The sequence below is a fragment of the Odocoileus virginianus genome, chromosome 10, assembly GCF_023699985.2.
Source record: "Odocoileus virginianus isolate 20LAN1187 ecotype Illinois chromosome 10, Ovbor_1.2, whole genome shotgun sequence".
Classification (NCBI taxonomy): Eukaryota; Metazoa; Chordata; class Mammalia; order Artiodactyla; family Cervidae; genus Odocoileus; species Odocoileus virginianus.
Window position 1 is genome coordinate 68,188,855 of NC_069683.1, and position 12,619 is coordinate 68,201,473.

Here is a 12,619-nt window from a genome sequence, read left to right on the forward strand (position 1 = left end):
TCATTTTTGACATTTTATTATAATATTTTGTTTGTTCTTATTGTTTTAGTCTTGGTCTTCTTTGGGTTAATCCCGTTTATGACTGCCTGTGCTTCTTGGACCTGTGTGCCTGTTTCCTTTCCTAGTGAAGGTTTGTTGCCAAGTCGTGAAAAGACTTTGGGATTCTTGGCCTCTGGAGAAGAGGGATTCAATCTGGGGCCAGTGATGAGGCTTGATCGCTCAGAACTTTTGTGTAATAAAGTTTTATTAAAGTAAGAAAAGGGACAGAGAAAGCTTCTGACACAGACATCAGGAGGGGTGCAGAAAGTGCCCCCATGTCTTAGTAAGGGAGTTATATACTTTCTAACTGGTTATTACAATAAATCGAAAGAATGTCTCAAGGTTGTAAAGATCTTACTAGACCCATTTAAATATACTTTTTAAGATAACAGGATTAGTCAGAATGTTTTCAGGAAGAAGAAACATGTCCTCAAGCAGGATACATTCAGTTCAGTTCAGTTCAGTTCAGTCGCTTGGTTGTGTCTGATTCTTTGCTACCCCATGGACCACAGCACACCAGGCCTCCCTGTCCATCACCAACTCCCAGAGGCCACCCAAGCCCATGTCCATCGAGTCAGTGATGCCATCCAACCTCTTTCCTCTGTGGTCCCCTTCTCCTCCCGCCTTCAATCTTTCCCAGCATCAGGGTCTTTTCAGATGAGTCAGTTCTTCACATCAGGTGACCAAAGTATTGGAGTTTCAGCTTCAGCATCAGTACTTCCAATGAACACCCAGGGCTGATCTCCTTTAGGATGGACTGGTGGGATCTCCTTGCACTCCAACGGACTCTCAAGAGTCTTCTCCAACACCACAGTTCAAAAGCATCAATTCTTCAGCACTCAGCTTTATTTATAGTCCAACTCTCACATCCATACATGACTACTGGAAAAACCATAGCTTTGACTAGACGGATCTTTGTTGGCAAAGTAATGTCTCTGCTTTTTAATATGCTGTCTAGGTTGGTCATAACTTATCTTCCAAGGTGCAAGCATCTTTTAATTTCATGGCTGCAGTCACCATCTGCAGTGATTTTGGAGCCCCAAAAAATTAAGTCTGCCACTGTTTCCACTGTTTCCTCATCTATTTGCCATGCAATGATGGGACCAGATGTCATGATCTTAGTTTTCTGAACTTAGTTGAGTTTTAAGCCAACTTTTTCACTCTCCTCTTTCACTTTCTTCAAGAGGCTGTTTAGTTCTTCTTTGCTTTCTGCCATGAGGTTGGTGTCATCTGAGGTTACTGATATTCCTCCCGGCAATCTTGATTCCAGCTTGTGCTTCCTCCAGTTCAGCATTTCTCATGATGTACTCTGCATATAAGTTAAACAAACAGGGTGACAATATATAGCCTTGACGTACTCCTTTCCTGAGTTGGAACAAGTCTATTTTTCCATGTCCATTTCTAACTGTTGCTTCTTGATCTGTATACAGATTTCTCAGGAGGCAGGTCAGGTTGTCTGATATTCCCATCTCTTGAAGAATTTTCCACAGTTTCTTGTGATAGCAACAAAAAAGCAGGGTACATTATTGTTATATAATCCTTACTAAGGAATTTAGAAAAAAAACATTTGTCCTTTCCTCCTCCTTGAAAATTCCAGACCCCTATCTCCTCCTTGAGAACCCCAGACCCCTTTCTCCTCCTTGGGGACCCTGGACTTTTTATCATCCTGCCTAGGAATTGACTCTGTCACTAGGTTGGGGAATTTTTCAGCTATTATCTCTTCAAATATGTTCTTTGCTACTTTCTCTCTCTTTTCCTTCTGGGACCCCTGTAATGTGAATATAAGTGCACTTGGTATTGTCTCAGAGATTGTCTCAGAGATCTCTTAAATTGTCCTCATTTCTTTTTATTCTTTTGTCTTTTTTTCTGTTTAACATCAGTGATTTCCATTATTCTGTCTTCCAGCTCACTGATTTTTTCCTCTACTGCATCTAATCTACTCTTGATTTCTTTTGTTGTATTTTGCATTTCAGTTTTTGTATTCATCTCTGTTTGGTTCTTCTTTATATTTTCTAACTCTCTGTTAAAAACATCTAACATCTCACTCTGTCCATTCTATCCTCACCTGAGTTCTTTGATCATCTTTATGTTCCTCTGTCACCTCATTTTGCCTAATTTGCTCTTTTTATTGCTGTGTCTTTGGTAGGCTGGTTAAATTTCCCAACCTTGGAGAAGTGCCTTTTGTAGGAGATGTCTTATGCATCCAAGCAGCACACTCTTCTCTGGTCACCAGAACTATATGCTCTAGGGGTGCCCCAGAGTGGGGTGCATTGGTCCTCTGTTGTGGGGGGCTAACTACACTGAGTGATCTGATGGGTGTGGCTGGCCCATGAAGACACTAGTTAGTGGGGCTGGGTCACTGGGCGGGTGGCGGCAGAGCCCCAGTGGGTTCCCAGGGCTCCTGGCCCACTGCTCAGTAAAACCTGGATAGAGGGCTGGGATTCCTAGACACAGTAGCAGCCTGCTGGTGGGTGAGGCCAATCTCTGATATGGCTCACTACAAGTTCTGAGGTGTCCCATAGCTGGTGCTGGCCCTTCTGTGAGTGGGGCTGGATCCCAGGGTGGCTGGCTGAAGGGTTTCTTAGAGCTGGTGTTGGTATGCTGGTGGTTGGGGCCTGGACACAGGATGTCCTGGGACTTGTACTGGTCAGTGGTCATCAGAACAGTGTCCCAGGTTCTCTGGGTGAAAGCCTTGAGGGTGCTGAAACTAGTGTCAGCACCCTGGTAGGTGGGGCCAGATCCTGGGTCAGCTGGCTGAGAGTCCGCTGTGTCTCAGGGCTGATGTTGGCTCACTGACGGATGGGCTGGGCCCTGCCGTGGCAGTCTGTGGGGCTGCAATGGTCCTGGGACTTGTGCCCACGTACTGACTAGCAGTCAGGGCTTCTTGGGGCTGGTTCAGGCATGGTAGCTGGAGCTACGTCCTGGGGTCTCTGGCTGCAGGGCCCTGGGGTTCTGAAGTTGGTGTGTTATCCCACTGATAGTTGGGGCTTGGGTCCGTGGAATCTTGGGGCCAATGTCTGCTCACTGCTGGATAGCTGGTCCCAATGCTAGTGAAGGCCCACTGGTGCCTAGAGCTGTGTCCCCAGGTGTCTAACTGCAGTGTTCTGGGGTTCCTGGGACTAGTGCTGGCTCACTGGTGTATGGAGCCAGGTTTGGGGCCCTCTGTTGGACAAGGCCATGTTCTATGATGGTGGCTATGGCCTCAGCAGGTCTTAAGGCAGCTTGCTTGCTGGGCAGAGCTTGGTCCTAATATTAATAAGCTAGAGGAGGATTCCAAAATGGCAGTTCCCAGCACCAGTGTCCTAGTGGTAGAATGAACTGCCAAAAGTCATCAGCGTATATGTTACAAGGGTGAACTCCATTTGCTTCCTGCTTCTCCAGGAGGCTCTCCAAGATCAACAGGTGGGTCTCACCGAGGCTCCTTTCGAATGACTGCTTCTACCCTGGGTCTTGGAACATGTGAGATTTTGTATGTACCCTTTTAGTGTGGAGTCTCTATTTCACACAACCCTTTGGCTCTCCCCAGTGTAAGCCCTACTAGCCTTCAAAGCCAAATATTTTGGGGTTCATCTTACAGGTATAGGATCCCTTGGATGGGGAGCCCAGTGTGGAGTTCAGACCCCTTGTTCCTTTGGGAGAAACTCTGTTAATTGTAATTATCCTCTCGTTTGTGGGTCACCCACTTGGAGGTATGGGTCTTAACTATACTGTGTCTTCTCCCCTCCTACCCATCTCACTGTCTTTATATCTTTAGTTGTAGACAATATTTTCTTCCAGATATCAGTCTTTCTTATCAATAGTTGCTGTGTATGTAGTTGTAGTTTTGGTTTGCCTGTGGGAGATAAGCTCAGGGTGTTCCTGCTCTGCTATCTTGGTCACTCACCTCCACGATTCTTAAATGAATCAGAGTTAAATAATTTGTTCATAGGCATGTAACTCAAGGAGAAACAGCAGAGGTTAAAGCAAAATCTTTTTCACTGTAATGCCCAAGTTTTATACATTGTGACATATTCCATATACTTCAAAGATTTGAATAATTTTGCACTGTCATTTATAAAATGGTATGTTTTCACTATTTAATATAGTTTACCTATGTTGTGAATAGAACTCAACTTTCTAAGTCATCTAAAGTTTTATTTATTGCACTGTTCTAAGGCTTTCAAATAATTCTACTAGATTGAGCTCCTCAATTTCTCTCTCATGATTGCTTTCTGGAAAACCACAGGAAAAAACTTCCCCTAGACCTTCATCAGCTTTTTGGATCCTAGAAGTCTTTTATCTTCTCCTTCCTCGAAAGGAAATATGTATAGAAAGAACAAGGTTCTCTATGCCTTGTGTATGCTAGCGTGACTCCTTGCGACAGTCTTTCTCCAGTGGCAGGTCTTTTCCTTTTGTTTCTGCTAGAGGATTTGGGGGCTTATTAAAGAAAAGGCCAGCAGGTGGCAGTCGCGCACAAGGAGCTTTCCGCTGGTGTGCTTGGCAGGTTTCGGGCAAGGGGAAGTTCCCACAGAGGGCGGGTGACCTTCCAGTCAGAGACGCGGGGCCACGAGGTGGGGGAAGAGGGCAAGGGAACTCCCAGGCGGGAGGTTTACGCCTCTAAGTGCTGCTGCAGACAGCTTAGTCATGGATCTCAGAAGGCCAGCAGCGACTTGGTTTCTTAGACTGAGGATTTGTCTTGTGGATTCTGGGTATGCAATACAGGCAGGATCTAAATGGCTTAGAATATGGTTATTTAGGATATAGTTAATTAGATGTGTAAAATTTGAATTTGGCACAGGCAAGATTTTGAGCTAGTAGAGGGAGTCTGCTGTGAAAAAGTTATATGAAGTCAATAGGCATGGGGCATCTCTCTTTTTTAATTGGAGGGTAACTGCTCTACAACAATGTGAGTCAGCTGTAAGTATACATATACCCCCTCCTTAGTGGGCCTCCCTCCCACTACCCACCCACCCCACCCCTCCGGGTCATCACAGAGCACCAGAGTACATCTTTAATCCGTTTATATAAACCTTTATCGTCCTTTTGTTTTCTTGTTTATCTATTTCTGGTTTCACTGGGTCTTTGTCGCTGCACATGGGCTTTTCCATCGCGGTGTGAGGCTTCTCTGCAGCGGCTTCTCTTGCTGTGGAGCACAGATCTAGGCGTGCAGGCTGCAGTAGTTGCAGCAAGCGGGCTCAACAGCTGCCGTGCGAGATGCCAGGGCACGCAGGCTTCAGCAGTTGTGGCTCACAGGCTCTAGACCGCAGACTCAGAAGTTGTGGCACACGGGCTTAGCTGCTCCGTGGCATGTGGAATCTTCCCGGACCAAGAATCGAACCTATGTCCCTGCATTGGCAGGCGAGTTCTTATCTGCTGCATCACCAGGGAAGGCCCATCCTAACTTTTAACAATTTTTTTTCAGACTTTAAACTTTTTATTTTGTAGTGGGGTGTAGCCAACTAACAATGCTGTGATAGTTTCAGGTGAATGGTGAAGGGACCCAGCCACACACATACATGTGTCCATTCTCCCCAAAGTCCCCCTCCCGTCCAGGCTGGCACGTAACGTCGAGTAGAGTTTCATGTGCTATACAAGAGCTCCTTGTTGGTTATCCATTTTGAACATAGCAGTGTGTACATGATCTTCCCAAACTCCCTAATGATCCCCTCCCTCGGGCAACCATAAGTTTATTTTCTAAGTCAGTGAGTCTCTTTCTGTTTTGTAAGTTCATTTGTATCATTTCCTTTTAGATCCCACATATAAGGGATGTCATATACTTTTCCTTCTCGGTCTGACTGACTTCACTCAGTATGACACTCTCTAGGTCCATCCATGTTGCTGCAAATAGAATTATTTCATCGTCTTTAATGGCTGTTAACTCATTGATTTTTGAAACTAGAGCTGCTGATATTCTAACTTACATCAATTAAAGTTCACTAATTAAGCTTTTAAATAATATTTCTGATACTAAAATTTTGACTTTTGCTACAGACAACAAAATTTTAAACTGTCATGAACTTAATACAGATAGTGATTTTTTTCCCCAACAGATGGAAAGGTAATACTTGGGATGTTGTAAGTAACTAGAAGTTGGGGAAGAAAATTATGACATAGTCAAAATTTCCAAATTTTTAATGTGTTGGGTTTTATTTTTTAAATACTTCAAAAATTCAGGGAAGTATACATTTCATTCTTGTATTAAGGGATGCCAGAATATGCCACCCCAAAGTGTACTTTTGGAAAATGGATTATTTTGTCTTGCTCTTTAGTATCTCAAAGATGACTCTTAAAACTCTTATCAAAGGAGAAGACAAGGACTCAAATCTGCAAAACAAACCTTACTAAACAATTCTTGTTTACCATGCTTTTCCTGATTACCTTCCTATATCTTGATTCTCACCCAGAAACCCCAAACCTCTTTTCCTTTGCTGGTATTAAAACCCAAGTTCTAATCCCATCTTTAATGTTATTCATCACTGAGGATTCTTATTCATACATGTGTAATGCACATGTTAATAAACTTGTTTTTCTCTTGTCAATCTATCTTTGGCCAGTCTAGTTTCCAGCATCCCAGCTGGAGAACCTAAGATGGGCAGAGGAAGAATTTTTCCTTCCTTATGGTATATACTGATGTAAGGGAGAAAAAAAATAATTTCCCCTCTGCCCTTCTGAGTTCTTCGCTGAGACCCCTGTAATAAAAGACTATTAACAAGAAAAACATCAGAAGTTTCACACATCTACCTCATGTATACATGGGAGATACCCTGGGGAAACTGATTAACTCCCTGACATGGACTAAGCCACAGGCTTAAATACCACTTTCACCTCAAAACAAAAAGAAAGGTGTGAGGAGGCCAGTTATGGGGAAGTTTCCAGGAAAAGCACAGTAAACCAGGGTAAAGTTTGCTACATAGATTTAAATCAGTGCCTTCTCCATTTGTCACTCCCCAATCCACATTTGGCCTGTCTAGCCCAGTCTTAGCAAGAATCTTACTAAATCATGTTAGTGAGAATGTGCCCAACCTTAATATCCGATTAAATTCTTTATCCTCCACCTTTGATATATATAAGCCCTCAGCCAATCTTCAGCAAGGATCCACCTGCCCTTGATGTCTCCACTAAGTAATTTTACATCCATTGACCCCTTCATTCTACTGATTGGCTACCAATTCTCAGCTATCTTTGCGGTATTCAGAGTTGAGCCTGATCTCTCTCCCCACTGCAATGTTTTATTGCAACAGTCTTGAGTTAAGTCTTCCTTTCTGTTGTTCATTATTTGTTAACGTTTTGACAAGAGTCAGAACAATTTTTTTCTTTAATAATATCACATAATAAATACTAACATTCTTTTATATTTCCTAAAAAATTAAACAACCATTACATATGCAACTGATGCACTGAAAAGATTATCAATCTCATTCATCCTAAAGCAATGAAATTAAAACTACACTGAAATACTATTTAACAGACTAGCAAAAATTCAAAAGTTTGACAACATATCTCCTTGATGAAAGTGAAGTGAAAGTCGTTCAGCTGTGTCCAACTCTTTGTGACTCCATGGACTATACAGTTCATGGAATTCTCTAGGCCAGAATACTGGAGTCGGTAGCCATTCCCTTCTCCAAAGGATCTTCCCAACCTAGGGCTTGAACCCAGGTCTCCCACATTGCAGGCAGATTCTTTACCAGCTGAGCCACCAGGGAAGCCCATTTCCTGGATGAAGCGATGTAGGAAAAAGGAAACTACATACATTGCTGACTGGATTGCAAAACGCTAACACTTCCATGAAAGGGACGGGGTATTTGGTCATGTCTAGCAAAATTACATATGAATTTTCCATTTGACCTAAGAATCCAACTTCTGGGAATATATCCTAAAACAAAATGTTCATTATAGTATTATTTGTAATAGCAAAAGATTGGAAACCACCCAGATGTCCATCAATAGGGAAATAGTTGAATACATTATAGTATATGAAGTAAATTTACATTTTATAGCAAGACAAGAAAAAAATCAAAGATAAAAATTTTTCTCAGCCCTTCGGCCTCCTCTCTCCCGACACTGTGCACTATGTATCTGCATTAAACATCGAGCAGACCTCTCCATTTGCAGAAATACCTGCTCAACTATACAGAGCAACATTCTCCCAGTACCAACAAGACAGTTCCTTAAAAGATAAAAGTCCTTCTTAATCGAAGGGGCCACAATGACCCATAACCCATTACTTACTTGATTGTATAAACTGTCAATACTACATCATTTAATATACAGCCCTCTGTCTCAAAAACTTATACTGATATAACTGTGCTTTGACTTCTAAGGGGCAGAACTGTTCTTAGAGCTTTCTGAGAATCTATTCCTGGGTTATAACACTCAATATGGCTCAAACAAATTTTCAATTTCTTTCTTAGATTGACTAATTTTTTCACCAACAGGGACTAGTTGACTATATAGTGCTACATCTATACAATGGAGTACTGTGCAGAAATGAGAACTCTATCTATACTAGTATTGAGTGGTCTCCAGAATTAGTAAGTGGAAAAGGTGGGGAAAAGTATGCTACCATTTATCTAATAAAAAAATAAGTATATGGATAAATATACATAATTAAATTTTTAGAATAAAAAAACCCATAAAAATGCTTAAATCATTGCCTACAGGGCAGGAAGAAAATGGAGGTGAGAATAAGGATTTTTCAGTGTGAAGGAAGGGAGTTACAGATGTACAATCAAGGGTTATCCAGCTTTGTCCACAGAACAGGTTATAAGAAAAATACAACTGATGGTAAAGGGACAAAGTAGGTGATTAAATAATTAATCTCACTAGGACATTATAAGTAGGAAAAACATGGGCGACCCTTGTTTAAGTTAATGATTACTCAAGAAATCAGGTTTGCTTAACCACAAAACCAAGTAGGCTTGCTTAGCGACAAAACCATGCAGCAGAAGCATAAGACATGCCCCCCAAACAATAAAACAGTGCTGGCATAAAACCCATATATCTCAGTGAGTTCAAGTTAATGATTCTTAGGACATGCTCTCTGCACACATTAAAAACAATAACTTGTGGACTTAAATTGACCATGTAGGGAACAAGAAAACTTTCCTGCTCAGCCTGGAGGAGGAACTGATGATGGAAGCATGATGTCTACTCAGTTCAGTTCAGTTCAGTCGCTCAGTTGTGTCTGACTCTTTGTGACCCCACGGACTGCAGCACGCCAGGCCTCCCTGTCCATCACCAATTCCCGGAGTTTATTCAAAACTCATGTGCATTAAGTCGATGATGCCATCGAACCATCTCACCCTCTGTCGTCCCCTTCCCCTCCCACCTTCAATCTTTCCCAGCATCAGGGTCTTTTTCCAATGAGTCAGTTCTTCACATTAGGTGGCCAAAGTATTGGAGCTTCAGCTTCAGCATCAGTCCTTCCAATGAATATTCAGGACTGATTTCCTTTAGGATGGACTGGCTGGATCTCCTGGCAGTCCAAGGGACTCTCAAGAGTCTTCTCCAACACCACAGTTCAAAAGCAACAATTCTTTGGCACTCAGCTTTCTTCATAGTCCAACTCTCACATCCATACATGACTACTGGAGAAACCATAGCTTTGACTAGATGGACCTTTGTTGGCAAAGTAACATCTCTGCTTTTTAGTATGCTGTCTATGTTGGTCATAACTTTTCTTCCAAGGAGCAAGTGTCTTTTAATTTCATGGCTGCAATCACCACCTACAGTGATTTTGGAGCCCCCCCTCCCCAAAATAAAGTCTACTCAGTGGAAAGTACTCTGAGAGCTACTCAAGAAAGACAAACAAGTTCTTCTCCCTCTTTCATTTTTCCTTTGATTATACAACTCTAGCCCAGTAAGATCCTGGAGCATGGCACCCCCTTGCTGCCTGCTTGTAAGCCTCACAAGCATCTTATTCTAATAAATCACTTCTTATCACTTTGCCTCTCACTGGATTCTGCACTGAGATACAGAGGACTAGCAGCTCTTCAGAGCCTCTGACATGACACTAAATGGCTTCAAAACTGAATAACAGTACCACAGATAGTCAGATTACGGTCTTAAATACCATTTCCCACTGGAGGAAACAGAGCACTTTGAATAAATGGCTTGTTATAATTACCGGGTAAGAGATGTACAAAGCCAGTATGGAAAGCAATCAAAGACTACCAGGGCCATTTCTAAAGAACTCAGGAATGACTTCCCTGGTGGTCTAGTGGCTAAGACTCTATGCTCTCAATGCAGGGGCCTGGGTTCACTACAACTAAAGGTCCTGCATGCTGCAACAAATAGCGAAGATTCTATGAGCCAAAACTAAGACTCAGCACAGTCAAATAAATAAGTATTTAAAATATACACATAAATTTTTTAAAAAGGACTCAGGAGCCAACATAAATAAGCTCCCATTGGTCTATTGAGAATAACTGCAAAAGATTATAACTCATAAAGTGTTAAAATCCCTAGATTCATACAGATAGCTGTTCACTTTAGGGTTTTTACCCATTAGAACTTTTTTTTAACAGTCTAGGTTACCTTTATTTTTCATTAGAGTAATAACCACTCATTATTACTTATTGACCAGTTAAATCCTTTTCTCACTGATATGTAATATAATACCAATGTCAGGTTCATATATATATTTCTAGGCACCATATCTTGTTCCTTTATTTGTCCATCCTTGCGCTAATTCAGTACTATCTTAATTACTATGACTTTACTATATAACTTATTATCTCATGGATAAGTCCCTTCAATCTTATATTCTTCTTCAAAATTGTCTTGGATCCTGTAAATATTTTGTCGACATAAATGTGAAAAATATTAGGATAGCAACCTCAGTAGAAATACACACCTTATTTTAAAAAATCACCAGTAATTCTACACTGTAAATATTAAAAAGATTAACTTAGTCAATGGGCAACAATAAATTTAACATTCAACTACAAGGTTATACTGGAGAAGGCAATGGCAACCCACTCCAGTATTCTTGCCTGGAGAATCCTGTGGACAGAGGAACCTGGTGGGCTGCTGTCCATAGGGTCGCACAGTGTCGGACACGACTGAAGCGACTTAGCATGCATACCTGCATTGGAGAAGGAAATGTCAACCCACTCCAGTGTTCTTGCCTGGAGAATCCCATGGACAGGGGAGCCTGGTGGGCTGCCCTCTATGGGATCGCACAGAGTCCGACATGACTGAAGCGACTTAGCAGCAGCAGCACAAGGTTATACAGGGTTAAAGTTACATTTATTATACCTGAATGTTATTACACAGTTTTTTGGGGAAATATCTAAGGACTTTCAGTTTTTGAAATATGAATTTTCCCTTATACTGTTCTTTCTTTTTTTGGTCAGGACAAGAATTGAAAATGAGAAATAGTCTTGAATCCAGAATGAACAGTTCTTGCTATATTTATTTTCCCACACATAAAAAGAAAGTTGGGTAACTTTCGGAGAAATTGTAACTTGGACTAAATACTGAACTACTATCAAACCTCATGTGCATATTTGGAAGTTTTTAGTCATTGGGAGTCACGGCATTTCTTTTCTCTGTATCACAATCTGTTATGAATACTTTCTTTTTACTATTAACACTCGAACAGAAGCCCTCCTGTTCTGTGACTGACTGGCAGGCAGAAATGACAGGGACAGGAAATGGGAAATGGTTCAGGGTCTTGGAATTCCCCCGGCTGCCTAATTAAGTAGCTTATTTGGAAGTTTTTGAAATATTTGCCCCCCTGGGGTTCCCCTGAGAGAAGAAATCATCTGATATCATTCACAAAGAGAGTCTTCACAAAACATAAACTAAAAATTTCCCTTGCTGCAATATAGCAAATATTTACTGTATGCCACTGTGTTCACACACTGCTAGAGAGGGGAACAAACCAAGATTTTGTATTTACAATTTTTGTATCACTTAACTATACAAACCTGTCACAACTGTATAAACGTCATTGATAAGGGCTCCTCTGTGGTTCCTTCATGATTAACATATACACACGTATGAATGTACCCACTTAATGGAAAAGACCCGGATCTTGGGACTGAGGGCAGAAGGAGAAAAGGGCACAAAGGATGAGACGGTTGGCTGGCATCACCAATTCAATGGACATGAACTTGGACAAACTCTGCGGAGATGGTGAGATACAGGCTGGCCTGGTGTGTTACAGTCCATGGGGTTGCGAAGAATCAGACACGACTTGGCGACCGAACAACAACGCATGAATGTATACATTCCATTCTAGTCACATTCAAATTAAAAAATGGAGTGAGGCCTGGCCTGAAACACCGTTCCTGTTGCTCATAATGACTTTCTGAAATTAGAACACTTTCGTCAGTGCATCCGCCTCCAGAAGAAAAACAAAAGCTTAAAAATAAAAGATACAGTGTCTGATTATAAAATTAATTATCTGATGCTGTTTGCTGCCCAACACTTTTTTCCATTTCCACGGCCAGCTGTCGAAGGTTGATGTTACGCAGCCGCTGAGGCTGCTACAACTATTCATTTAATGGAAGCCCAAACGCCGGCAGGTTGCCTCAACCCCGCGACGTGGTCACCCGCGCCGAGGACCCCGAACGCGCGACCCCGGGGAGAGGCA